This window comes from Pteronotus mesoamericanus, unplaced genomic scaffold (genome assembly GCF_021234165.1).
Source record: "Pteronotus mesoamericanus isolate MK-2021 breed Mesoamerican mustached bat unplaced genomic scaffold, CSHL_Meso_final contig_68, whole genome shotgun sequence".
Taxonomy (NCBI): Eukaryota; Metazoa; Chordata; class Mammalia; order Chiroptera; family Mormoopidae; genus Pteronotus; species Pteronotus mesoamericanus.
Genome location: NW_026555234.1, coordinates 24,849,678 through 24,874,981, shown reverse-complemented (window position 1 = coordinate 24,874,981; position 25,304 = coordinate 24,849,678). Strand labels below are relative to the sequence as shown.

The 25,304-nt window shown below is 42.7% G+C and overlaps 1 protein-coding gene across 4 annotated transcripts in view; it reads left to right on the top strand.

The window, feature by feature from the left end:
• The window catches only part of RBM47 (RNA binding motif protein 47), a 145,765-nt gene that overhangs the window by 32,637 nt on the left and 87,824 nt on the right, over window positions 1-25,304 (top strand). For 3 of the 4 annotated variants that reach the window (XM_054582084.1, XM_054582083.1, XM_054582080.1), the window contains exon 2: window positions 19,616-19,754. The gene's annotated coding sequence lies outside the window, so the exon portion shown is untranslated. Of the gene's footprint in view, window positions 1-19,615; window positions 19,795-25,304 lie in introns of all 4 variants that reach the window. The other variant, XM_054582081.1, reaches the window with a different exon arrangement.

Here is a 25,304-nt window from a genome sequence, read left to right as displayed (position 1 = left end):
TGTTTTGGATATGTTATGGTTAAAGAAAATATATTAAAATTAATGTCACCTGATTTTTCTTTATACTTTTAAAATGTAGCTACCATAAAACTTGAAGTCATATAAGTGTTTCTCATGATATCAATACAGAATAGCACTGGTCTGTTGGATCAGAACAAAAGGTCCCGTGTCGTGGTCCACAGGGTTCTCACCAGTTTACCTTGTGAGAACATGATGAGCTCAGTTAAAAACAGGAACAACAAATTCCAAGTCTTAGCAAATCATAAAACATACTTGGTAATTTTTTTTTAAGCTTGTCAAACCGAGGAGCTGTAGGATACTTTCTGATTGCGAAGCTGCACCATTTATTTAATTTTACTTACCATGGGAAAAATCTCATAATCTAAACTTGGAGATTTTAAACAACTCAACTGGTCAAGAGAGTCGTTCAACAGTATGATTAAATCTAATCATGGATACCATTATAAAGCATTTAAATAACATGCTATGAACACCATAGTACTTATAGTAAAAGCTCAGGTTTTAGAGTCAGGCAGACCTGGGCCTGAGTTCCAGATCTGCCATCTTCCAGTTGTGTCCCCTTGGCCTAGTATGTTCAACTTGCTACCTTGGTTTCTTCATCTATAAAATGGAACAGTAGCAGGTCTACAGAATAGCACTGTAATGAGGATTAAAAGCTAAAACCTATGTAAAGTACTGGGCACATGGGATGCACTCAGTTGTTGATAACTGTTGTTGATTATAAACTTACCGTTTTTATTATTATTATTATTGGCCTTATAAAGTATCTAGCATTATCCTCAAGGACCCTATCTGCTATCTTGCTGTTGTATCTGGAAGGCTGTGTCAGAGCTGCCATTCGCTTACAAGTTGTTAAAATTATTCAATGTTAAAACTGCTTGCTCTTCTTTTGCCTATCCTTGACCTTGTTTTGTTTTCCCTCTATCCTTTCTTGTTCTTTGTCTCATTCTGCAATTAGCCTTTGATCCTGAAGTTTCTCTTCTCTTACTTTGTCTTTTCTATAGTGGGCACATTCCATATCTCTACTGAAGTTTTATTTATAAGCACATATTGAGCACTTACTATGTGCCAGACTCCCTGATAAGTGCTAGGAGCACAAAGATGAATAACAAAGTTCCTGCCTTCAAGGTGCTTACTACTAGTCCAGGGAGTAGTATATGAATAAGAGTAGTCCAGGGAGCGTTTATGAATAAGAACAATAAATGTCACAGGTGCCCTGATAGAAGTTGGGAGAGAGTCCAGCGTGGGCAGGAATGAGACAGTGGATCCTGCAGGGTGGTGATTAGGAAAGACTTCTTAGAAGAAGTGACAATTGAACGGTTTTGATAAATGAGCAGGAATTGAGAATAGTGTGTAAGGTTGGAGAAGGAGCAGGCAGAGGGCCCAGTGCAGACACAAGAAACAGCCTGAAGCCAGAATAATGTACTCAGGCAATGCCAATAGTTTGTAGGGAAGAGTTCGGTCAGACAGAGTACAGGAAGATGCAGTTGGGACAAGACACTTGACTGCAGAGGGGGCAGGGAACCGACCCCAGAGGACTTGGTATGCTTTGCTAACTCAGTAGTTGTGAGTGACGCAGTCAGATCCCAGTCGTGCAAAGATCACTTTGGCAACAAGGACTAGAGTTAGGGGTGGAACCCTGTAAGGGCGCTCTTGTGAGAGTGGGGGTGGAAAGCCCGAACTAAGACGTTGGCTGTGGCGATAGAGACATGAAGATTCAAGATAACTGTGTAAGTGATGGATGTTAACCAGACTCACTGTGGTAATCATTTCACATTATATACAAGTAGCAAATGATTGTGTTGTGTACCTTAGACCAATACAATGGCCAGTATGGTGAACTGGAGGTTCAGTGAGGAGACAGGTCCAGCAGGCAATTGGTCTGCCAGCTGGAGCTCAGGAGAGACAGCTCGGCCCCGAGCTCTGCAGCTGTTGCAGCCACTGCTGCTTCATGGTTCCCCTCCTGTAGGACATGCCAGTCACACCACCACCAACCCTCCCCGCCCACACACACCCCTGAGTGCTCTCAGGGTTATCTCTGAAACCACTTTCTGTGGTAGGTTGTTGAGCTCTCTTCTAAAGAAGGAATAATTTAATCTCAGTGCTCCTGCCCCTTCTCATCACCTCACAAGCAGATCACACCAATCAGGAAGGAGTCTTTTTCCACAAAATCCAGCCATCTCTGCGTGATGCTCTCTAATTCTTCATCTTCCCAAGTGTTTGTCCCCTGCGAAGCTTAACCCTTTCCAGTGGCATCTCCTTCTATCTAGAATAAGACCCAAACTCCTGACCATGGCTTCTTAGGCCCTTCGCCACGGGAGCCCTGGCCACCTCCCCAGCGCGGCTCTTTCTCCTCTGCCAGATTCCAGCTACAGACTCCTGTTCCTGGAATTAGAAACAAAACATACAAACCAGCTTGTTCCTGCTACAGGGCATTAGTGTCAGGCACTTGCCTTGTGTGTGCCTAGGCTGTTCTTCCCTCAAATCTCTGCTAGGCTTCCTTCATTTCTTCGTTCCCTTCTCAGCCCAGACATCTCTGGCGTCTCACTGATCCCTGTCAGGCTCCATCCCATTGCCCTGCCTTACTCACCTCACCGCACTTACTGCTGCCTGAAATATTGTGACTCTTTACTTATATACGACCCGCCTTTCCCCTTTCGTGTGGGGGCCTTGGTTCCCACCTGTCCCCAGCACTTAGCACCTGACACATAGGAGGCACTCATTAGGTATTTGTTCTAAGAGCTTTGAAATCTTGGCAAAATACCCCTTAGTTAAGGTGTTCTTCTCCCCAATCACTTCACCTAAGTTGTTTTGAAACAAATGCTAATTTCTGGAGTGACTATATCTTTTATGGGACAAAGGGGAGGCAGCTCTATCAGTCAGATTCCCAATAGGAAACAGATGTACACTCAACAGGATAATTGAGAGATTATTAAAGGGATTATCAAGGTTTAGGGAAACCAAGAAGGGATTGTGAAGTACTGGCAAAAACCCAGAGAAAATAGTTACGTGGAGGAGGCCTTGGCAGGAGCCTGTGGGGAAGGGCTGCAGCCAGCCTGCCGTCGCCGGAAGTCAGGCAGCCCAGGGAATAAATGCCCGACCTTCTCTGCTCCCAACCTCTCAACTTCAGTGTGTGCCACCGATGGCCTAACTCAGAGGGGTGCCGGAGAGCAAGGGAGGCAGGTCCACGTGGATCTGCCTCCAGCAGTGGAAGAGGGTGCAGAGTACAAGGAGGGAAAGTCATATCAGGTGTCCCTGCCAATTATTTTGTTCCTTAGTCACTGTTTTGTTCCTTATTTTATATGCTTGTATGTGAAGGAAAGGTATTTGAGAACAGGGAACATGCTAACGACTCCTTTTAAGACCCCGGAATGATGTGATACGACATTATTCTTCAGAATGTGTGAATTTTGAGCCTACTTGAATATGTTGAAACTTGTGAAATGAGAATGTTCTGAAACCAGAAGATTTTGAGTAAATCTTAGGAGTGACAAGCCACAATTTAACCCTCCATCATAGCCTGTCCGTAGTACCCCAGTGCCTGGCATACGGGTATGATATATGGTTATTTTTGTGTGTTGGTTTGCTTGTTCTAGTGCATCATTTATAGCCACAATCATAAAACCCTATTTGCTTCCCAAGTCAGACAAGTGTCTCTGTAGAGCAGCAGATGATTGATGAGTCTTCCAGGGCACTTTCCCTGTCTCAGCTCACTCAACTCTGAGACTGATAAAATTCCTAAAGGGTTGGTGATTCAGCATTGTCCTGTCAAGTAATGTATTTTAGGAGCAAAAAAAGGAAGTGATTTAATTTAATGTTAAAAGGCAAGGCTAAGTTCTAACAGTCCATGTTTTTTACCATTTGCTGAGAGCTCATGATGTAGACCATGAGTTCCAAAATGTCACAAAAAATAATAGCTGCCTCTTTTAAGCTTCTACTGTATACCAGGCACAGGACTCCACCTGACATGAAATCCAGTATTCTCAGGTAGTTTGTATTAGTACAGTTTCATATTTGAGATAGACTTTTAAGTCATCATCAGGAAAGGTAGGTTCAGGATTCATACTTGGCATCTCTCTGCTGCCAAGGACCAGGTCTGGCTGCATGCATAGATGCCCTCAGACAAGGACTGCTGGGATCCTCTTTTGAAGCCTGCGGGGGGGTAAAGGTGGGGCAAAGCTGGGGCTATGGAGCCGGTCAACTAGGAGGACAGGACTGAGGGTGGACACGAATCATTCTCTTGCTTTGCTATACAAAGGGAAGTAAACCACTGCGGAGGAGGATGAGAGATGTGGAAAGGGCCAAAAGGGGGACAGCTGATTTGTGGGGGGACACTGGCCACCGCATTTCAAGCCCCTTATCTGCCCAGCTTGTAAATCAACCGTCACTGTGCTTATGGTCATAAGGCCTCTACCGTGCGTCTGAGGTTTCTCATCTACAGGTACCCAAAGGTTGTCCTGTAGTTTCTCAGGGACTCTTGGAGCCTGGCATCCAGGAAGAGGATTTAAGTTCCAAATGAGGAACCTAAACTCATTTGTTGTGCAGTTTGATTGTCTTTCACAACTGAGAGAGAACCTATTAGAAACTGGGAGGAGGAAAATGAGAAAGAGAAAAGAATTCAAGCATACAGATAAGTCACTTCGATTCTAAGATTATCTTTTTAAAAGTGAAAGTAAACAAATTTAGAAAAACTATGAGGTGGAATCATTTGACTTTGTTTAGTCAGAGAAAGGTTTCCTAGTAGAGAGAGGCTTGTGATATTCAGCATGTTGGCATTTAAACAGAATTAGGATTTGGGAGCACTCTAAAAACATTTCTGGGTTAAAAAAAATAATCACTAGATTTTGCATAAGATTTCTACACAGTAGTGGACAGGGTGGGAGAAAATGCTTTGTATTCCTGTTGGTCAATAATTACCCTAAAGTTTGCTTTCCCAGCGCAGTAACCCCAAGGTCACTGGGAAAATGGCAGCAAAGAAAGACCCATAGGGAAAAATGCTTTGTTGGTTTTCCCCGGAGCTTCTTGTTGATGTGGATTTACCCGTGCGTGTAACAAAGCGCTCAGATTTGAGGCCTCCACAAAATGGGCCCAGTGAATTATTTAGCTCTCCCTGCAGTCAGTTCTTATTTTTCATCATTACTTTTAAAAGTTACAAAATTTTGCCTACATGCTCAGTCTGAACTAGTAATTCTGTTTAATTGAGAGTTTTTGTTCTCTGATTGTAGCCGTTATGTTTTGAGCTGTGCGCTGGGCACCAGGCATTGTGCCGAGTATTTTAGGAGCATTATCTCTGTCAGTCTCACAGCAAGGCCTGTTCTAGCACCATTGACAGATGGAGGAACTGAAGAACAGAGAAATTAAGTCTCTTGTCCTCTTGATTCCCTAAGCAGCATGGTAACTCTAGAAGCTGAGGTGAAAGAGAAAGTGATAGAAAAAGCCACAAAGTATAAGCTTTTAGATGTAAGAACAGTGAAACCTAAGTAGGCTATGATACTAGGTAAGGATATAGAGAGAAAAGGCTAAGAAAATGGAAAATGAATGAAAGTAGAAAGTGGAGTCAGAGGGAGACCAGTTATTCAACGAATACCTGTTTGGGGGTTGGGATGCGGGGGGCGAAGAGAAGGGGGGGGGGAGAGAGAGAGAGAGAGAGATGGTTTCTTTACCAGAGAAAAGCACAATCAAACACCTACCTAATCATAAGATTTGTGCTGAAGTAGGAGGAAACCCCAGAATTTGAAAGTGTCTGTGTTAAGGCTGAGACTGGGGCTTTTAGTTTCTTTTTTGGCATCGTTCCTATCTCTTTGTAACTATAAGGTATACTAGACCGTTTTTTGAAAAAAGCATGAAACACCATGAGAGGATTAAAAAAAAAAATTGGGACACCGGAGGAGAGAGTAAATGGCAGAGAGGGACATCTTTATTTTTTAATGGAATCTGACCATGTGCCTATTATACTACCTGCATTTGTTTGGACTGTCACATGAACCGTTTCTAGAAGTGTCTTCATGAATCTCTTAACTCCTGGATCTTTCGGCGGCTGCCTGCAAGGTGTGTATTCTGCAAACAGGCTGTTGATCAAGGACCCTCATTTGTAAGCAGGCATTTCGCAGTTTGAGGAAGTCTGTGTGCTGGCCGTGTTAGGCCGGGGTCACTGGCATGCAGAGAGCTGGAGTGTGGGCGCAGTGATTGGAGTTTAGCCTCTTTCCCAGAACTGAAACTGGTCCCATTCGTTGGCTCAGCACTCGAGGAAGGGTGTTTCAGGAAACAAACCCAGAAGGAACTATCAGCACAGTCATGTGTCCACGAATGACTCACTGAGAGCTTTTACTGCAGCACATGATCCTCAGGCCCCAAATGCATGGGGTGGGCTGAAAGGTCATACATTACAGGGGCACCTTATCTGAGCAACTCCCTTTCTCCTGTGATGGCGTGAGTGACAGGTAATATCCAGAGGGAACTTGGGAGCCAGCCTGCCAGAATCTGAAAGTTATTTATTATCGTTCTGCCTCAGTTTCTTCTGTAAAATGAACATCAGAATAATACTACTTCATAAGAGTTTGGTGAATATTATGTGGGCTAACACATGCACAGTGCTTATAACAGTGTCTGCCACATGGTAATTATATAAAGGTTTATCAAGAAAGAGAAACAGCCATCAAACACTAATATTAAAACATAAGTGATTTCTCATGATGATCATCCATTACATCTATTTTATATTTTACAGTTTGTAAAATGCTTTCATATATGTTATGGCCCAGTGATCAGAGGATAGAGAGTTGATAGAATATGTTCCACATTTATAAGGAGCAGGCTGATGAGAGAGCATAATGAAGGAAAGATAAGGGGAAAGGCCTCCCTTCTTGAGGAATGCATTTCATGGGCTGGGCTGCGGCCCCGGGCAGGGTTTAGGAAAGGTGGCCCAACCAATGGTAACTGTACACCCTGCCTCTTAGGAAGCTGTGTGGACCTCCAGGTCACAAGTGTTTCCCTGGGGCTCCTGTCCAAAGGAGAACCTGGGCCAGGGAACTGGGTGGGCGTACAACACGATGCCAAGACGCTCTACCCTTCCCATTGGGGCTGCTTGCCAAGAAGCAGCCACCTGGCACAGAGAGCATCTGAGAGATGAAACCCTTTCTTCCCCTCCTGGAGCCTGCCCTTTGGGAGCTGGTTATGTGTGAGACAAGGCACAGAGCGAACTGAAGGAAACCAGATTTTTTGCTTCAAGAGGGAAAAATTCCAAATGACCAAATGGCACTGAGCTCTTGGCCAACAGAGTGGCTTCACTTGTCCGCTCAGTGCTAAAACCAGGTCAGTTCCAGGAAAAGCTGCAGGGGTTGGTCACCCTGGTGGACCGTGGGCCCTGATCAGATGGCCCAAGGCAGATGAAGGACAAAGCCATCGCTCAGATTCCAAGGCCAGGAACTTGGTGAGATCCGTGTAGATAGTTGGAATAATAATATTCCCTTCGTGAACTACCGTGTTTCTGTGGGGCCAGTGTCCTCCCCACCTGTATCTCCCCCCGACCCCTGATCAGGGTCTTTCTACCCGGCACGGTTGATACTTTAAACTGTTGTGGGATGTTGTCTCGTGCATGGTAGGATGTTTAGTAGTATCCCTGGCTCTCTACACACTAGATGCCAGTAGCACCCACCACCAAAAATATCTTTAGGCATTGCCAAATAACTTCTGGGGTAGGGAGGGAAAATGACCCCAGCTGAGAACCATAATGGCCCCCACATTTTAGGAAAATGACCACCCGGTCATCTTTGTAACTCGTCTGGCTTAGTCTTGTTTCCCCCAGTTCATCGTCTTCTGTTACTTTGATATCTCTCTTGCTCTTTTTTCCACCTTCTGTTTTATATACTTTTGTGATTACTTATGAAATTTTCAAACATACCTACAGACTCCACGATTGTTTAACAGTCTGGAAGGAGTCATTTCTTTGAATTTTTTAGAGTCTGAAAATCCTTTCTTGCCTTAATTTTATTGTCTCAGTAGGGTAGGTCCCCTGAGGTTCACTGGAATCAAGCAAAGAGAAGCCTTCAAGGTTTCTTAGAAAAACTGTAATTAAAATGATTTTTTTTTTTAAATACTAGAAAGCTTGCTTCTCTCGTGGTACTAGCTGACTAGCTTTGCCCAGGCTATTTCTGATATAGTAAAATTATGTTCTATGTAGACATTTTAAGAAGAGCTTTTTACATTATTAGAGAAGCTTTTAAATGTCAGAAGTCTAGTAACCCACAACAGCTACAGAGAGGCTGCAAAACTGAAGATCATTTGCACAATCTAGATTCTGCCACCTGTTCTTTCAAAGTTTTTTAATGAAAAAATACTCTAAATACTGCTCATCAAATGCTATGATAGCTTTGTGACAAAACATCATCTGATTGACCTTTTAGCCTAATACTATTTTTTAAAATTAATTTATTTTCAGAGAGAGGGGAAGTGAGAGAGAAAGAGAGGGAGAGAAACATAAGTTGGCTGCCTCTCGCACGCCCCCGACCAGGGACCTGGCCCACAACCCAGGCAGGTGCTGTGACCAGGAATCGAACCAGTGACACATTGGTTCACAGGCCGGTGCTCAGTTCACTGAGCCACACCAGCCAGGACTAGCCTAATACTCTTTTTATAAGGTCTTGCATAAGTAGAAATTCTAATTATCTTTATTAGTAAACTGTTCCAGTTTGTAATTATCTTCAGAGTCAAAATTTCTTTCTTAGCCACTGAAGATAATTCCCTCTTTATTATGTTTACTTTATTAGAACAAATTTTAATTTAATTATACAATGATGCAGGCCACTAAAGAAACAGAGAAGAACACAAAGGAGAAAATAAAAATAATCTATAATCCCACAACCCAGAGATAATTGTGTTGGAATTATACGTCTTTTAAAAAGACATAATATAATATGCGAGTATGCTTATCAGGTTAACTTTTCTCCTGTTCATTTCTTGCTTGGGGTAGAAAACATATTCACAATTTTGTGGTGAATTTTAATATATTATACTTTTAAATGAATAAATAAGGCATTTCAAAGGAGAATTAAATTAACAAAGAATGCATAACAATGAATACACAACACTTTTTTATTAAGTTGTTTTATTCAAATAAACTGGGCCTGGGCACCAACTGTTCTTAATTTCTTATCTGTCCTTTGAGGATTTCTTTCTTTTTTTTATTGTCGTTCAATTATAGTTGCCCTCATTCCCCGCCCCCCCATTACTCTCCCAGATATCTTTATGCTATGCATGCAAATATATTTGGAGCTTCCACTCCTCTCCTCCCCTTTTCCACAAAAGGTAGAATATTAGGTGAATAGTTTTGCAACTTGTTTTTCTTCACTTGGCAATACTTTTCTGAGATCTCTCAATCTCAGTGCATCGAGAGCTCCCACATTGACTTAAAAAAAATAATGACTTAGGATTCTGTTGTATGCATTTACCATAATTTACCTAACTATTCACTGTTGATGAACATTTGGTTTGCTTCCAGTCTTTTGCTATTAAAAAAATGCCAAAATAAATTATCTTGTACACATGTCATTTTGCAAGTATTAAATATATCTATAGGATAATTTCCCCAAAGTAGAATTGCTAGGTTAAAGAGTATATGCAATAGTAATTATAATGGATACAATGGATATATATTAGATATGGTAATTATAATAGGTACATAATAAAATAGATAAGTGTCCTCTCTAGGGGTTGTACCAATCAATATATGTACAGCTCCATCAGAAATATGTGAGGATATCAGTTTTCCCATATCTTTGCCAACATGTTAGCAGACTAATACATTACTTCCAGCTTTTGGATTTTTGCTAATTAAATAGATGAAAAATGATATTTTAGTTATTTTCAATTTGCATATTTTAATAAAGTTAAAAGTAATTTGTACTTTGTTAACTATCTGCTCATATTTTATGCCCATTTTTTTCTATGGACTTGTTAATCATTTTCTCATTGATTTGCATAAGCTTTTTATATATTACAGAGACAAGCTCTTTGTGTTGTGAATTATGGATATTTTCCTGTTGACTGTCCATCCTTTGATTTTGTTTGTGGTGTTAAGAAACACGGTATGTACTTGTAATTAGGAGGCTTTCATTAAGGCTTTTGGTCACAGTAGAATTCTCATGAAAGAATTCTCTTATGTTTTTTTATAGAATTTTTGTGGTTTAATTTTTCACATTTAAATACTTGATCCATTTGGGATTTATCCTGGTATGAGATAAGAGGTACAGTCCAACTTTGTTTTTGCTAAATGAATGTCTGTACATCCCAACAGCCAAATCCTTCTCTGTTGGTATATGGTGGTTCTTCTTGCATTGTCTATTGAATTGCCATATGTACTTGGACGTATTTCTGGATTTTCTTTTCCATTCCGTTGCTCCAGCTACTCCTGTGCCAGTATTCTATTATTGTATATAGTGTCTGTGTTTTGTCATTCCATTTTCCCCTCCATTAGTTTAGAATTCTAAATTCTGTCTTTTTAAATAATATTTTTAGTATTTACCTTACAAGTTGCTGGACTGCTTACCTCTTGTCATGTATTTTAATTTCTTTAAATGGTATTTTTAATTTAGCTTTGTTTCTTTGTTTCTATTAAATCTTTGTTTCTGTTAAAACCCCCTAAGACATCACCATGAAGGTTTTATGTAGCAGTGTTTATTTATATTTATAACTTTTATTACTCTTTTTTCTATCCTGTGTTCTCTGACTTTCCCTCTCAGACTATTTCCCTTCTGCTCAAAGAGCGTCTATTAGTGGCCATCTACTTGGCGGTAAACTCACGCTATTTATTTGACCAAATATGTCATTATTTTCAGCTTCATTTTAAAAAGGTTTTCAATGAGTATAGAATTCTGAGTTCTTAGTTTTGGTTCATTTCCCACCACACTGAACACATTCTGCTCGTTTCTGTCTTTCTTTGTTGGTGCTAAGAAGGCAGTTGCCAATCTACCTATTAGTCCTTTGAAGATAATAACTGCATTTTGTATAGTAAGGATAGTTATCATATACTCTGTCTAGTAATTTAAATATCTGGAATCCCTGTGAATTTAATTTTGTTTCCTCTGTTTTTGCTGGTTCTCACTCATGTTGTCTGGTTCTCTTTGACCGGATGCTGGATCTTGTATTTGAAAATGTTTTTATAGAAATAATTTGAGGTCCAGCATTAATTTATGTTTCTCCTCGATGACACTGTTTATTGAGGCTTTACACTATGTTTCAATGTCTGATAGTGCTAGTTGCCCTTCAGTCACAATTCTCCTTGTTAGGAACTTTGGGATTAACTTGTCTATTTCCAAACCTCCCTTCCTTAAAATAAGTAAGTAAATAAATAAATGCTCCATTATTAGTATTTTTTAAAGGTGAACATGTTAAATTTATACATTAATTCAAAGTGGCATCTTGTGATGTTGAATCTTCCTATCCAAGAGTATGGGAGAGAAAACACTTTAAAAAGAATGTTGTTGGTATTCTTAGGTATAAACTGTATTTGTTTTGGAACTTTAGAACCATCCTCTGAGAGCATAGTGGAAGCCAGCTTTCAGGTATTATTTCATGTAGAAATAATCGTTTTAAATTGTCTCATTTATGAAGCATGGTAACTTTAGGAATGATGTGATATTACATTTTTGGCCTCTTGATTCTCCAGCGTTAGCTTCTGTTTTCATACCTCTCTTGTCTGACCCCATCCCCAGTTATGTTGGACAACCAAAAGCCTTGAGCTGTGTCTTGATTCTTTTGGGCTAGCCATATATTTCTTTGGTTTTTATGAACACCGATTAGACTCTTTTTTTAAAATGCGCTTGCTGTGCTATACACCATAGTATATGTTGCCCTACAAGCATGCTTGTGAGCCGTTACAGCTTCTTGGGGTCAGACGTCATAGAGCACAGTGTTCAAGAGAGTAGGATCTGGTGTTTCTCTGAAATAGCTTGAAGTCTTGGCTGGTCCTCTTCCCAGCCTTTTAGCTTTGGGCTAGGTACTTAACCTTTTGAAGACACAGCTTTCCTCTCTGGAAAATGGACATCATCATAAGACATCTTCAGCAAAGTACCATTGTGAACATTAAATGAAAAAACTTGCAGTATGTACTGCATTAGGTGCATGCTAAGTGCTCCACAAATTTTATTTATAATGCAGTCCCTTTATTTTATAGATAACTTCTGAGGTTCAGACACCGAGGTAACTTCTAAAATCCCTACATCGTTAGGAGGTGGCAGAGCTTTTGCTTCTGAGTCTAGTGTCCTTCCATGGTGCCGCCAATGAATAGTAAGAATAGAGAGTAGCTGAGGTGTATGGACTTCAGCAGGTAGGCACCAGTCTGAGCACTATATTAACTCAGTTTATCTCTATGAGCCGGAAGATAGGTACTCGGATTATCCCCATGTACAAATGATGAACTGAGGCACAGAGAGGTTAAATGATTTACATACAACAAGTAAACAATGACGCCAGGATTTGAGCTAAGACGTTGGCCTCAGAACTGGCCCCACAGTCCAGTTTCTAATGTGACACAGAGCTTCTAGTCAGCGACATTCCGAGAATGAGCACCTGGCTACCCCAGAAGTCTAGTTTGGGCTGGTAATACCTCCCACTGGGGGAATGCCCTACTTTTGAAGCATTTCTCTTCAACAATGTGTAGCATCCTCCTCTAGGTTCCTCTTTGCTTTCTTTTTTTCTTCTGTCTCTCTCTCAGTCCCTTATCCTTTTCGTTCTGTGATCTTATTGATCCTCTGTTTTTCTTTCATCCTAATCTATGTGTTTGGGGCTTGCTGTGAAGATGATGTGAGCTGGGGAGGGGCTTTGGGGAAACCAGCTTTCACTATACACCTACTAAGCATCAGACATCGTATAGGCGCTTTCATATCCATGTGCTCATCCTCATTTTGCAGGGGAGAAAACTAAGGCTCAGAGAATTTAAGAAATAAGTCACCCATGTTCACACAGTTGAATTGCAACAGAATTAAGATTTGAGCCCAGGTCTGTTTCAAGAGCTTGCACTTCTCACCGGGGCTTATAGTTGTATGCACTGGTACAGCCATGCTGGTTTTTAAAAGATTGGCCTCTTTCTGTACCTCTCGGTGGCTAGATAGCTGCTGCCTCAAGCCTCCCAAGTGTCCCCATCACCACCAGCTTGGACTCCCTGGCCCCTTTCTGGGAACCCCTGGACCTGCCCCCAGGCCAGCAGGTAAAAGGTTAACTAACGTCCAATCCAGCAGAGGCATCCAGGACCTTGCTCCAGCGGCAAGGCTGCAGCAGATGTGTGTCAGCGCCCTTGAGGTCCCGCTCTGAGCCACACTGCCACGGAGTGTCAAGTGTCATGCTGAGCACCGCTTAACATCACTGGGCCAGCTCAGGGTGAATGAGAAAATAGCTTCACAGTTCATTAATGAAACTGCCATTTGGGATCAGATCAGACACACTTGGAAGCTTAGCTGAATTCACTGCCTCCCTTGATAAAATACAGGATGAAGAACATTGCATCTGTAGACAAACGGATTTTGTGTTCTCCCCAAGACTGAGGTTGCAGGAGGGAGGGTTTCCCAGCCCCTGCCTGGTCCCCACTCCCGTACCTAACCTACCCAACCCACATGTGCCAGGGCCTCCTCCTAGGCGTTCAGGCCCTGGGGTCTTGCTGAGAAGCTCCTGCGCCTCTCTCCATGCCCCCTCCATTCACCAAGGATCCCCGGGCCTCAGGCCCACTAGCCTGGTGCTACTTGCAGAATCATTTCTATTGCGCTCAGGCAAGAGGATTTTTTGGTAGGGCCTGTGGTTGTGAACATCGTTTCTAACATTCTTTCTTTGTAAGAGGCATTCTCTGTTTCAAAAAGCAACTCATAAATGGACTGTTCTGAAGGAAAGACAGGGATTTTTCTTATATGCCGGAAGGAAACTGGTTAGTCTATGTTTTACTCTTTCCCAAGAGTTGTTTTACGGTTGATGATAAACAATAGATGTTACCTGTGCTCTATGTCTCATACTTTAAAGCCATACCTCAGAGATTCCTTGTTTTCATTAAGATAGGCTAAGTAGCAATAACATAGACCCCAGTATGTCAGTGGCTTACTCGATAGAAATACACTTGTTGTCCCTGATGAGTGTGAAGGTTGATTGGGGCGCTCACTTCCAAGAGCTCGTTTGGAGGGCCAGGCTGAGAGCGGCTTTGCTTTTTCCAGTCCGTGGAGTCCAGAGTTGCCTAGGCGTTGCACTTGCAGTCAGCCAGAGGAGGAAGAAGCCAGAGGAGAGTGCTCGGGAGATTTTTGGGACCAGGCCCACATTGCATCATCATGACCCACGCCATTTCCTCTCCATCCACTGGCTAGAGCGAAGTCAAACCTAATGGTAGTGTGGGGACTGTGGTCTCACTGTGCTCCACCAAAAGGGATCACCTGTACACCTTGTATTTTTCATAACTTTCAAATACTTTGGGCAGTTACACTTGTCCATGTGCCCTTCTGAAGGTCGTCCTTAGGAGATATGCCACAGCAGCTCTGCTGCTCTTTTGTTTTCATTTCAAGAAGCCACCTTGGTTACACAGCCACACTGGGAGGAGTGTTTGCTACGTCCCCGTATAAGGAAAACCCAAAGAATAGACCAGGTGGGAGGTTAGTATGTGGGTGAGTCCACCAGGTTTTGCCAGCTGGATACATGCAGTGGGAGAGGCCTCACGTCTGGGTCGCACTGACCTGTGGTGTGACCTTGAGCAAGTCACCTATCTGAATCTGTTTTCCTATCTGTATCAGCTGGTAGATATCTAAGGTTTTTCACTGTTTTGAGAATTTGGCCTCTGGCGGTCCTGCAGGATAATTACCACATAGCCACAAAGTTTGGAGAGCATTTTATAGCTTTTATAGCCACTTAATTATTTTTTAAAAATGAAAAGAAAAGCACCACAGAACATCAAAGTGTTCATTACCTAAATGTTATTTATGAAGCAAAAAGGATTCATTTGGAGCCCGCCTAATTGAGTGAACAATCCAGAGGTCAGTAACCACACTAAGATGTGCTTCTGATTTAGCAGGGCCGAAAGAATGTCAATCTAATGTAACACACGGATTCATTTACTTTGGATAATTTTTAACTTTCCACTTATGCTGCCTTAGTGTTGAACTTACCTCTCTTTGGGATGTGGCGTTTGAAGTTTTCACACCCACCACATAGGACTCCCACCCCCTGGAGTAAGTTCTTTATCGATGTTGTCTCTTTGAAGAATAACATTGTTTCTGAGCAGTCCTATATAGTGAACCAATACTACTCAGCATGAAGAAACATAATATCAGTGAAATAAGTTTTACTTTCAAGGGATTAGTCCTAAAGCCATTTTGTGGACAAGTCATGTATACGTGTGTATGTTATCTACTGTAAGGAACAAAGTTTTGTGCACCTAAAATCTTCTGTAGGCTTTGGCTTGGAAAGGGAACGCCCAGGCTGTTGAAAAAAGCACTGAGTGCTCCTTTGCTGAACGTCTTGAACGAAGGGTTTTGTTAGCATTCAGACTGTTAACATCAGTTTGGCCTACCTAGCATTAACTGATCTGAATATTATGTCATATGGGATTTCAGTGGGACAGGATCTAAATTTCTGGGACTTAACTAAGTAGGATTTTGAGCAAAGGAATGCGGGAAAAGGGCCTCGATTTGAAAATAAAAGCTGTTGTACGATTCTCAGAACGTTTTTTAAAAACTCCAAATCCCCGAGTTTATCACATTGCACCGAATATTATTGCCTCTTACTGGGCCCACCCCCACGGCAGGCTAAGTCCGTTGCTGGAGAACTGTGGCTGACAGACTTGCCTGATGAGTAGAATTACTGGGACACTGTTCAAAACGAGAGATTTCCAGACCCTTCCTTCGCTGGTGCTGATGCAGAAGCTGCAAGGCAAGGCCCAGGAGTCTGACGTTTAACCAGCTCTCCAGGTGATGGAGCAAGCTTGAGAGACGCTGCCGCAGTGCAGGGATGCCCCACTTGCAGACGAGCGGCTCCCTGAGGGGCGCTGTGGGGATGCACCCCCCTACTGTACGGCCCAGAGACAGACGGTCTGGGGGAACATCTTGCACGATGGCCCGGAGCAGGCCCTCCCTCAATGTTTGTAGACTGTTGAATGTTCTGGGAAATAAGCACCTTCCCTTTCAACCTTGGGTCGACGGGGAGTGGCAAATCATATTCAGAAGACCACTGGGGTGAGCCTGCAATGAGAGCTGAGGGGAGAGGGATCTAAAATTTAATAGTGCCTGCCTCCTCGGCCTGGTATTACCCCAGCCTGTTTCACAGTAGACGGATCTTGTCTTCCATCTGAAGTACAGTGACTTCAAAAGCTCCTCCCCCAGCTGTGTTCCAGGCTGCACAGCCATCTTCTACCTGCGCAGCCTTTCCCAGGCTTCCAGAGGAGGACTGCCCCGCCTTCTGATAGTCACATTTTTTCCTTTCATCACATTAATCTTACAGTCTTGGAGCCAGGCAGAGCAGGTGTTCTTTTTCTATGGACTTTGCATATCTTTCAATCTTGTGGATCTTGAAGATATCTCAAGGGGCTTCCCTGGGTGGTCATCTGATTACAGATTGTAAAATAGGCAATCAATTTAATGATTTAATATTAGCCTTTAAAATGAGTAAATATACACATTGGTTATTTGAGATATGATAAAGTGTAAAATTTGGTGTATTCAAGAGTGTAAGAAACAGGTTTTAAGTTATATAAAAGAGAGGACCATGCATTGTGGACCTCTAAGAAGTGTTACTGGTTGGATGGGTGGATGAATGACAAATGCCTTCTGACCTCTAGAGGAAGGATCTCTTATTTTAAGACAGTTGAATAATGCCAGAAAAACTGAGGTTTGAGTCTCAGCCTACCTCTTAGAAGCCTTTTTTAATTTTATTTTTATTACTATTTTTTTTTTTAATATGACATTCTCCCCAAGCTTCAGTTTTCTTCATTGAAAATGGGCTTCACCGTTCCCACCTTGTCTGGTTGTTGGCAGGATTAAAACCAGACACATGGTCTGTTTTAATAGTGTCTGGCACTTAACCGGTATGAAAGACATGGCAAATAATGAAAGAAAAAGGGACAGCATCAACTTGTGATTTGTTATGGTGGTGAGCAGTCTAAGAGAACATAGGTCAATACACTGCAGAGACTATATTAAGCCTTGAGATGCATGGGGAGATAGGGGAGGGTCGAGGCGCAGGTGGGACCACCACCTCCTGGCTGCTCAGGCTGACCAGTGACCGAAGTGTGGCACTCGGGGCAGGGGTGGGGCTGGGAGAGCCAGGGCACCTGTCACTCCTCCCGAGGAATCGAGGAATCGCTTCAATTGTGAGCTCCAATTAAGTTTGTAACAGAAATGATTTTCTCATTTGACACTATCCTGCACTTTAATTTCCCCACCTGCAAAGAATCTGCTGCGCTCTCTCGGTCATCTGAGGGTGGGAAGGGAGTGCCGGCCACCGAGATCTCTCTCCCCTGGAACCCCTGCGCCTTGGGGACTGTGCAGGTGAGCGCAACTCGTGATATCTGCACCCTCGCATTTTAAAGGCGGACCTTGGTGAGTGCTTAGAGCCTATGAGGGGCTTCTGCGCTTTCCATGGAGTGGATTCAGATTCTGCAGGGATGTGGGCGAAACCTCAAACTGTCAGCAACCCCGGCCACGTTAGGACATTCCTAACAGTTGTGAGAAGTCTGAGTGGTTGGGCTGTGTGTCGACAACAGCATTTCAGCTGACTAGTCTGGTTTTTAACTGTTGTGCTTCTGTGTGGGTCAGGGCAGAAAATGAGAACAGGGAAAGTGAGTGCCTGGCTACAGGTGAATGATTTACAGACCTGCTTGCTAATTCATTACCATTTATCGTAAGTAATTTGGCCAAAAAAAGTGAACATAAAACACTGTCTGAAATATATAGATTTGAAAGAATACCGAGTTACCTATTTCATTTGTGATTTGTTGGGCTCGAGAGTCAGGGCTGGACATACTTCGTGCTGCCAGCAGGAATGAGGGATTGAGAAACCAGGAACAAGTGTTCTTTCTACCTTGTAATAAAGGGCCTGCCTTGGCAAAGCAACAAAAATCCTACTTCTGCACCACCGAGAGCCTTCCCGGTTTGGGCGGGACCTGCAGAATGGCGGGAGGGATAGTTCATGTGGCTGAGAAAGAACTTTGCTGAATTACAATTTTCTCTGTCCTGTGTCGGTCACTCACATGAACAGAATTAGAACCTCTGTTTTATATTTTACACTCAGTCTTTCTTCCTGGGCACTCAACTCATTTTTTTAAAGTTTTAGACAAAAGTCCCCAGTGCGCGCCTCAGATTTCCTCATTTGCCGCTATCCTGCATTGTGGGGCTTTGCTTGCCCCCTGCCTGCAATAGTACCTGTTTTGAGCACTGAGAAAACTACATAAAGGTGTAGATGCCAAACACTGGTCAGGGAGGCTTTGGGGAATTCAGGACAGTATGACTTATACTCACTGTGCTCTTAGTCTAGTTGGGAAGACAAGATCTAAACAGGTTAAAAGGTAAATACTAAGAATGATAGAGGGAAGTAACCACCGAAAACTGTAGAGATGACACATCACTGGGCAGCATATGATGAATTACCAAATAGAATTGCCCAGGCAATATGGCTTTCCCAGTTCAGAGGTGGGCGAAGACCTCGTGAGTGCCTGCTGGTGAGGTGCTGCCAGTGCCTGGTTTTCTGTTGTGAAACTCAAGCCTCATTCATTCCTTCCTTCATTCAGCAAATATTTATGGAGCTACTAAGATGTGTCAGGTCCTGGGGATACCGAGATGAGCAAACAGACAAGGGGCCTGGCGTCCTTGAGATCACAGTCTGGTGGGGACAGCCAGACAGCGAACAAAGGCACTCACAAGCATTTAAGCACCGATCACAACGGGCGCTACGAGAGGAGGCTTACACCAGCAGGTGGGAAAGGGGGACGCGATTTAATTGGGGGTGTTGGGAAGGCCCCCCTGAGTAGCTACTTCACCAAGTAGCATTTAAACTGAGATCTGAAGAAGGGAGTCCATCCCAGGTACTTGGTGAAGTAGGAACACTGCTGGGCCAAATGAACTAGCATCTTTTATTTCCACAGTTAATTAGTTGAGGCGATAGAAATAAAGGCCAGAAGACAATTATCTTTGCCCTGCATGCTGGACGTCAGATTGCAAAGAGCATGGCCTTCCATGCATCCACAAACACACCCCCCTTCCACTTACCCAGTCTCCTACCCCACCTGCCGCTCTCCCCTCCCACTTCGTAGGGTATGTCAAAGAATGTGGGAAGATCGTCCCAGATCCGTAGCACGTTTGCCTCAGCGTTTCCCGGGGCCTCCAGGGGAGGCTTTCAGGGACGTGCGTGTTTTGGTTACCAAAAGCCTTGCATGCCCTCTTTCCTGCATGTGGCCATGACCCCCGAGAAAGTCCACTGTGCTCGGGTTGCTATCCTTGAGCCCTCGTTGAGCTGAGGTCATTGGTAATCCTAATCAGTCTTCATGGGTGACGACCCAAGTCCGCCCCAGCCATTCACCTCACTGGATCTTATTTCCCGGAGCCACATCAGAAAAAGATTTGAGGCAGTCATTGTTTTTCAGGTCACACCGACATCATCGATTGGAGAGGCAGGATTCTGCGCCCGAAGCACCCCTGCAGCATCGGACTGCCTGCATTGCAGCCCCAGCCTTGCCGCTGCCTGCGTGTGTGACTTTGGACAGGTTGCTTCTCTGAGTTCAGGTAAATCTGAGACATCCTCGCCTGGAGCCCGTTGAGTCAGGTGTGCTTTGGAATCCAGAATATTTCAGATTTTAGAGAGATAATATGTTGCATACACTCCACATTGCTTAATACCACTAGCCGTGTCTGGAGCGACGTCCCCTATCCAAACATATCACTATTTCTGTATCAGAGTATGTGGGTATGCAGACACACTGGAAAAAAGGAAGTCTGCAGAGTTGCATTAGAGACTGGAGTCCAGATTTGACTGCTCATTGATTTCTGGAGGTGACTTGGCTTTTCAGAGTTGTAGTGGCTCTCTCACAGGTGAGGTGCTTGTCTTGGGAGGATTCGATGAGGAGGTGTATTTAAAGTGCTGAAAACGGAAGGCCCTGTGCATGTGTAAGCTGTTATCGTAAAATAACGCTACTCTTACTACTGAACAGCGATAGGCTGCGTATAAACCGAATCTGCACTGCCATTTTCTTCTCTTCTTTCTCCCAACAAGTGGGCCCTGACTCTGTGCTGGGCGCGCTGCTGGGTGCTGCAAGGAGACAAATAGGACCCGGCCAGGGCTCCCAGCTTGTAGTATAGTCACAGCACCCGGCGCCTGGGTACGCTGCCAGCTTTTTGTCTCCCTCTCCCCCCCTTTTTTTTAGTTTGCTTTGTATTTTCCACTTTTTCCTTAATATTTCCAAGGCAGGCTATGAGAATTATGTTGGACTCAAACCAGCTCCCAAATAATACTGTTTTGCTTTATACGTTGTCAAATTGCACATTAAAAGGAGAGAGGACAGGAAACAATGACCCATGACACAAGTACCTGGAAATGGTCCTCGGATAGGGAAGTTACAGTTGAGACAGTAAAGAGAGGAAGTGCAGCTCAGTAGAATGAGCACTTCGAGCAGCAGGGAGGCCAGTTGTTTACTGGGCGCACTTGTGCTGAGTTCATTCTTTGTGCCGGGTTCCGTGCTGGGTCCGGGGATTATAAAGATAAACGAGGCAGGCACTGTACACCCTTTAAGTGGTCTGGCATTAGCTGATGTTTGCTATTTCTGTGTTTGCCTGGAGGTACCAGCCAACTTCTCTGAGCCTGTTTTCTTATCTTCAAAACAAAAGGCCTGCAGTAGGTTATAACTAAGGCCCCATTTTACCTTCAAAAGTGTGTGGTTCTAAAAATTACTTAACAGAGCATGTTGGCCAACCACTGTCTATCACTCTGGCATTCAAGTAAAGATTATGGGCTCTTGTTGCAATAGGAAAGACTCGAGGTGGATCGGAGGAAGGACTTGTTGATAGTAATAGAACATCCGAACGTATTTTATTAGGGTTTATCATCTCCCAAGGTGGGATTATTTTATTTCTCAAGTAATGAATACTGCCTAGTGTTGGGCTCTGTTTTTAGGAGAAAAAGCCCCTTCTCTCATGGATCTCACATTCCAGTGGGGCAGAGAGATAATAGAAAGTGATAAAAATGAATAGATAACATAATTTCAGAAACTAATAAATGCAAAGACGAAAAATACAGGGATGAGGAGAGAGAGTGCAAAGCTAGTGATTGGATGCTTGTTTTCAAAGAATGGCCAAGTAAGACTTCTTGGAGGTGATATTAGAGTAAAGAGCTGAATCCAGTGGGGGCAGCAGGAAGGGTGGGGGAGGGGCAGAGCCCTGTGGCTAGGAAAGGAAATTCCAGGCCAGAACTGTGCTTGCTGAAGGTGGGAGGTGAGAAAGAGCTGGCTTTGGAGGAACAGCCAGGATGCTGGTGGTGTGCCCAGAGGGAATGCGGGAGTCTGGGGGAGGCGGAGGGAGGCAGGGCATGAAGCAGAGAGAACCACGCAGGCTTCTGGAGGGAGTCCTGGGAAGGATTTTGGATTGTATTCCAAGTGTGAGAAGAAGACATTGGAGAGTTCTGCGAAGAGAAGTGGCATGACTTGATTTAAAAAGAAAGATTACTCTACTAGAATGTGGATTGGGCAGTCATTTATCAGGAGTGTGTGCGGTTCTGGGTGTAAGTTAAATTAGTCCAGCCTCATACTACTGATCTGGACTAGGTGAATTTTTAACATTTCAACAGTTGAAATACAGCAAATTTTTAATCTGTATTTTTATATTTTCCCTGTATATTTCTTTTACAAAAGGCTTTGTATGAAGACATTGTCTTCTAAAGAGAAAGTGTTGCTGTTTTTTGAGTTAATGCTTTTATCTGCCATCTTTTATCTTCCTTTTTAGTGCAACTTTTGAATGATAAGCTATTTGATCCTCCCTTTCATCCTTTCCTTCTTGTCTGCTTCCTTTTTCCCTCCTTCAGTCCTTCTTTTTTTTTATTTTATTAAACAAATGCTTGATGTTTGACAAGATACCTAGATTCCCCATGTGCCAATGTTAATAAAACCCAGTGTTTTGGGTTGTGTTTGCTTGGTTGTTGTTGTTTTCTTTCTCTGTGCAAAAATATCTTGGGAATTTTTAATTGTATTCACAGATCGTAGAATTGAAACTTTCAGTTGTTTTCTTTGCACTCACCCTGTTGGAGACATATGCTTTCTTGTGATAATGCAGATTCTGTGTTGCAAAAGTGAAAGTGTGCACTATAGTACGTTAAAATTAACCAACAATTTCCAGGTCCGTCTATGCTGTCGCAAAAGGTAAGATTTCCTTCATTTTTACTGCTGCGTAGTACTCCATTGTATAAATGTACTACAGCTATTTTAACACATTCATCTGCTGATAGACACTTGGGCTGTTTCCGGATCTTGGTATTGTAAATAATGCTGTGATCAACATAGAGGTGCATATTTTCTTTTGAATTAGTGTTTTGGGTTTCTTCAGATATATTCCCAGAAGTGGGATCACTGGATCAAAAGGTAGTTCCATTTTTAATTTTGTAAGGAAACTCCATACTGTTTTCCAGAGCAGCTGCACCAGTCTGCATTCCCACCAGCAGTGCTTGAGGGTTCCCTTTTCTTCACATCCTCACTTGTTTGTTGATTTATCAATGATGACCATTCTGACAGGCATGAGGCGATATCTCATTGTGGTTTGAATTTGTACCTCTTTGATGATTAGTGACATTGAGCATCTTTTCATATGTCTATTGTCCATCTGTATGTCCAATTTAGAGAAGTGTCTATTCAGATCCTTTGCCCATTTTTTAATTGGGTTTTTTGTCTTCTTAGCATTGAGTTGTATAAGGTCTTTTTACATTAATTACGGAAATTAATCCCTCATCAAATGTATCATTAGTGAATATGTTCTCCCATGCATTGGGTTGCCTTTTCATTTCCTCGATGGTTTCTTTTGCAGTGTAAAAGCTTTCAGTTTGTGCTAAGTGAAGTCAGTCAGTCAGAGAATGACAAATACCATATGATCTGACTTATATGTGGAATCCAATCAACGAAATAATTTAACAAAGAAAATGAAAACAGAAGCAAACATACATAGAACAGACTGACAGCTGCCAAAGGGGAGGGGCATTGGGGGGCTGGGTGGAAAAAGGTCAGGGGATTAAGAAAGGGGGGGGATACACACACACACACACACACACACACACTCTCTCTCTCTCTCTCTCTCTCTCTTTCTCTCTTTCTCTCTCTCCCCCCACCCCCCCAGACATGGAGAACAGTATGGTGATAACCAGAGGGAAAAAGGGGTGGGGGGAGGTGGAAGTGGGTAAAGAGAACATAAGTGGGGACGGAAAGAGACTTGACTTTGGGTGGTGAGCACATCGTGCAGGGAGCAGATGATATTTTATTGGGTTGCACACTTGACACCTGTATGGTTTTATTAACGATTGTCACCCCAATAAATTCAATAAAATTGATAATTAAATTAACCAACAATTTAAATTGAGATAAAGTGTCTTTTGAATTCATCTACCTCAAACCTCACGTATTTTGTGGGAACCCTGTTTTCTTAAGTTATTTAAAGCTCAGCTGTGACACAGCCCGTAATGGCCCGTGCGCTCTCTTGTGTGAAAGTGGCCCCGGCTCAGTTACCTTGAGAAATATTTGTGGGCAGGCCAGGATTGCTACCCGATTAGCTTAATAACTGCCTGCTTTTGGGTTCAGGGGATATATATCAAAGCCACAAGAGGGCAGCTTGTCCAGTGAAACTTGGGATAGAAAGTGCTGTTCTTTAAACATAGGATAATAAGGGTAAATTTTTAAAATGTTTCTTGCAAAAGGAAGCTCTTTTACATTGTCAACTAGCCTCATCCCATCAAAGAGATGATTTTGGAAATTGAAAATGTTGAGGCAAATTCTTTCATACAAATCTGTTTGTCCCTTCTTTGGAATATAAATATCCATTTTTCTGTGAATTGTCCTTCTTCCGATCTCATTTCTTCACTCTTTGTTGAAGTATAATTTGCATATAATAAATTTCACACATTTCAAGGGATTTTTGGAACACATACAGCCTTGAATCACTGTCCTAGTCCAGATAGAAATTTCCATCTCTCTAGAAAGTTCTCTTGTGCCCTTTTTCAGTCAGTCTCCCCTTGCAGGTCCCAGAGCCTCATGAATCTTTATTCTTTGAAAAAATTTTACTTGAGACAAAGGATTTTATTAATTTACAATAAAATCATGATTATGCACAAGTATTAGGGCCCCTTCTAAGAGGCTGTGGGAGAACTCTGGAAAGAGCAAGGAAACAGAGGCCGCTCCTTCCAAGGTAGTTATGGCAGATAAGCTTTTACTCTGTAGTTGTTGGTTGAACCTGGCTCATATCCACTGAGAAGGAGGACTGTTAATTGCAGTCATTAATTATGCATTTGTTCTTTAAAGTTTATTTCTGCTTTAATAATCACAAACATTCATTGCACTTAAGTACTGTCTGTATTAATGAACTCAAGGAATCCCTGTGAGGAAAGTGCCGTTATTATCATATTCACAGATAAGGAAGCTAAGGTATACTCACATATGGCTTTGACATATAAAAAGAGTGAGTAGAGGGGTTTAAGGGGACTAATGGGGAAAAAAATACAATAAAGATTAAATTTTTAAAAACCTTTTCCATATATCATCTTGTTAAGCCACCTTAAAAAAATATATAAAAGAGCTATTTGCACGTCTAAAAAAAAAGAGTCGTTTCCTAATAGAAGATAAATGAAATTAAAAGCTTCTTAAGAAATACATGTTCTCATTGATCAAAGTACCCAGCTTGAAAAAACTAGTGCTTCTCTCTACGCACGTAATGTCCTTGGGCAATGGCACCCAGGGCCGTGGTTGAACGCCATGACGATTCCAGTTCTGAATCCCTGACCGTGACCACCAGGCATCCTTCTCTCTGCCTCCCTGGTTGCTGCCTTCATCTTCTCCTGATGGGTTGCCCTCCCTTTCGCCTAGCCTTTTGCATTGTGGTCAGAATGATCTTTCTAATGTGAAATTTTGGCAATGTCACCTTCCTGATTAAAATTCTCCAGTGGTTCACTGCGCAATAAAATGTGAGCTCCTGGTTCCTTGCCTTGTTCAGCTGCACGCCTTGCTGCTCCACACTGCCCACCCTCAGTCTAGTTATTTGTCATTGTCCAAAGATACCATGCCCTCTCATGTCGCTGTGCCCAGGAACTGGCTG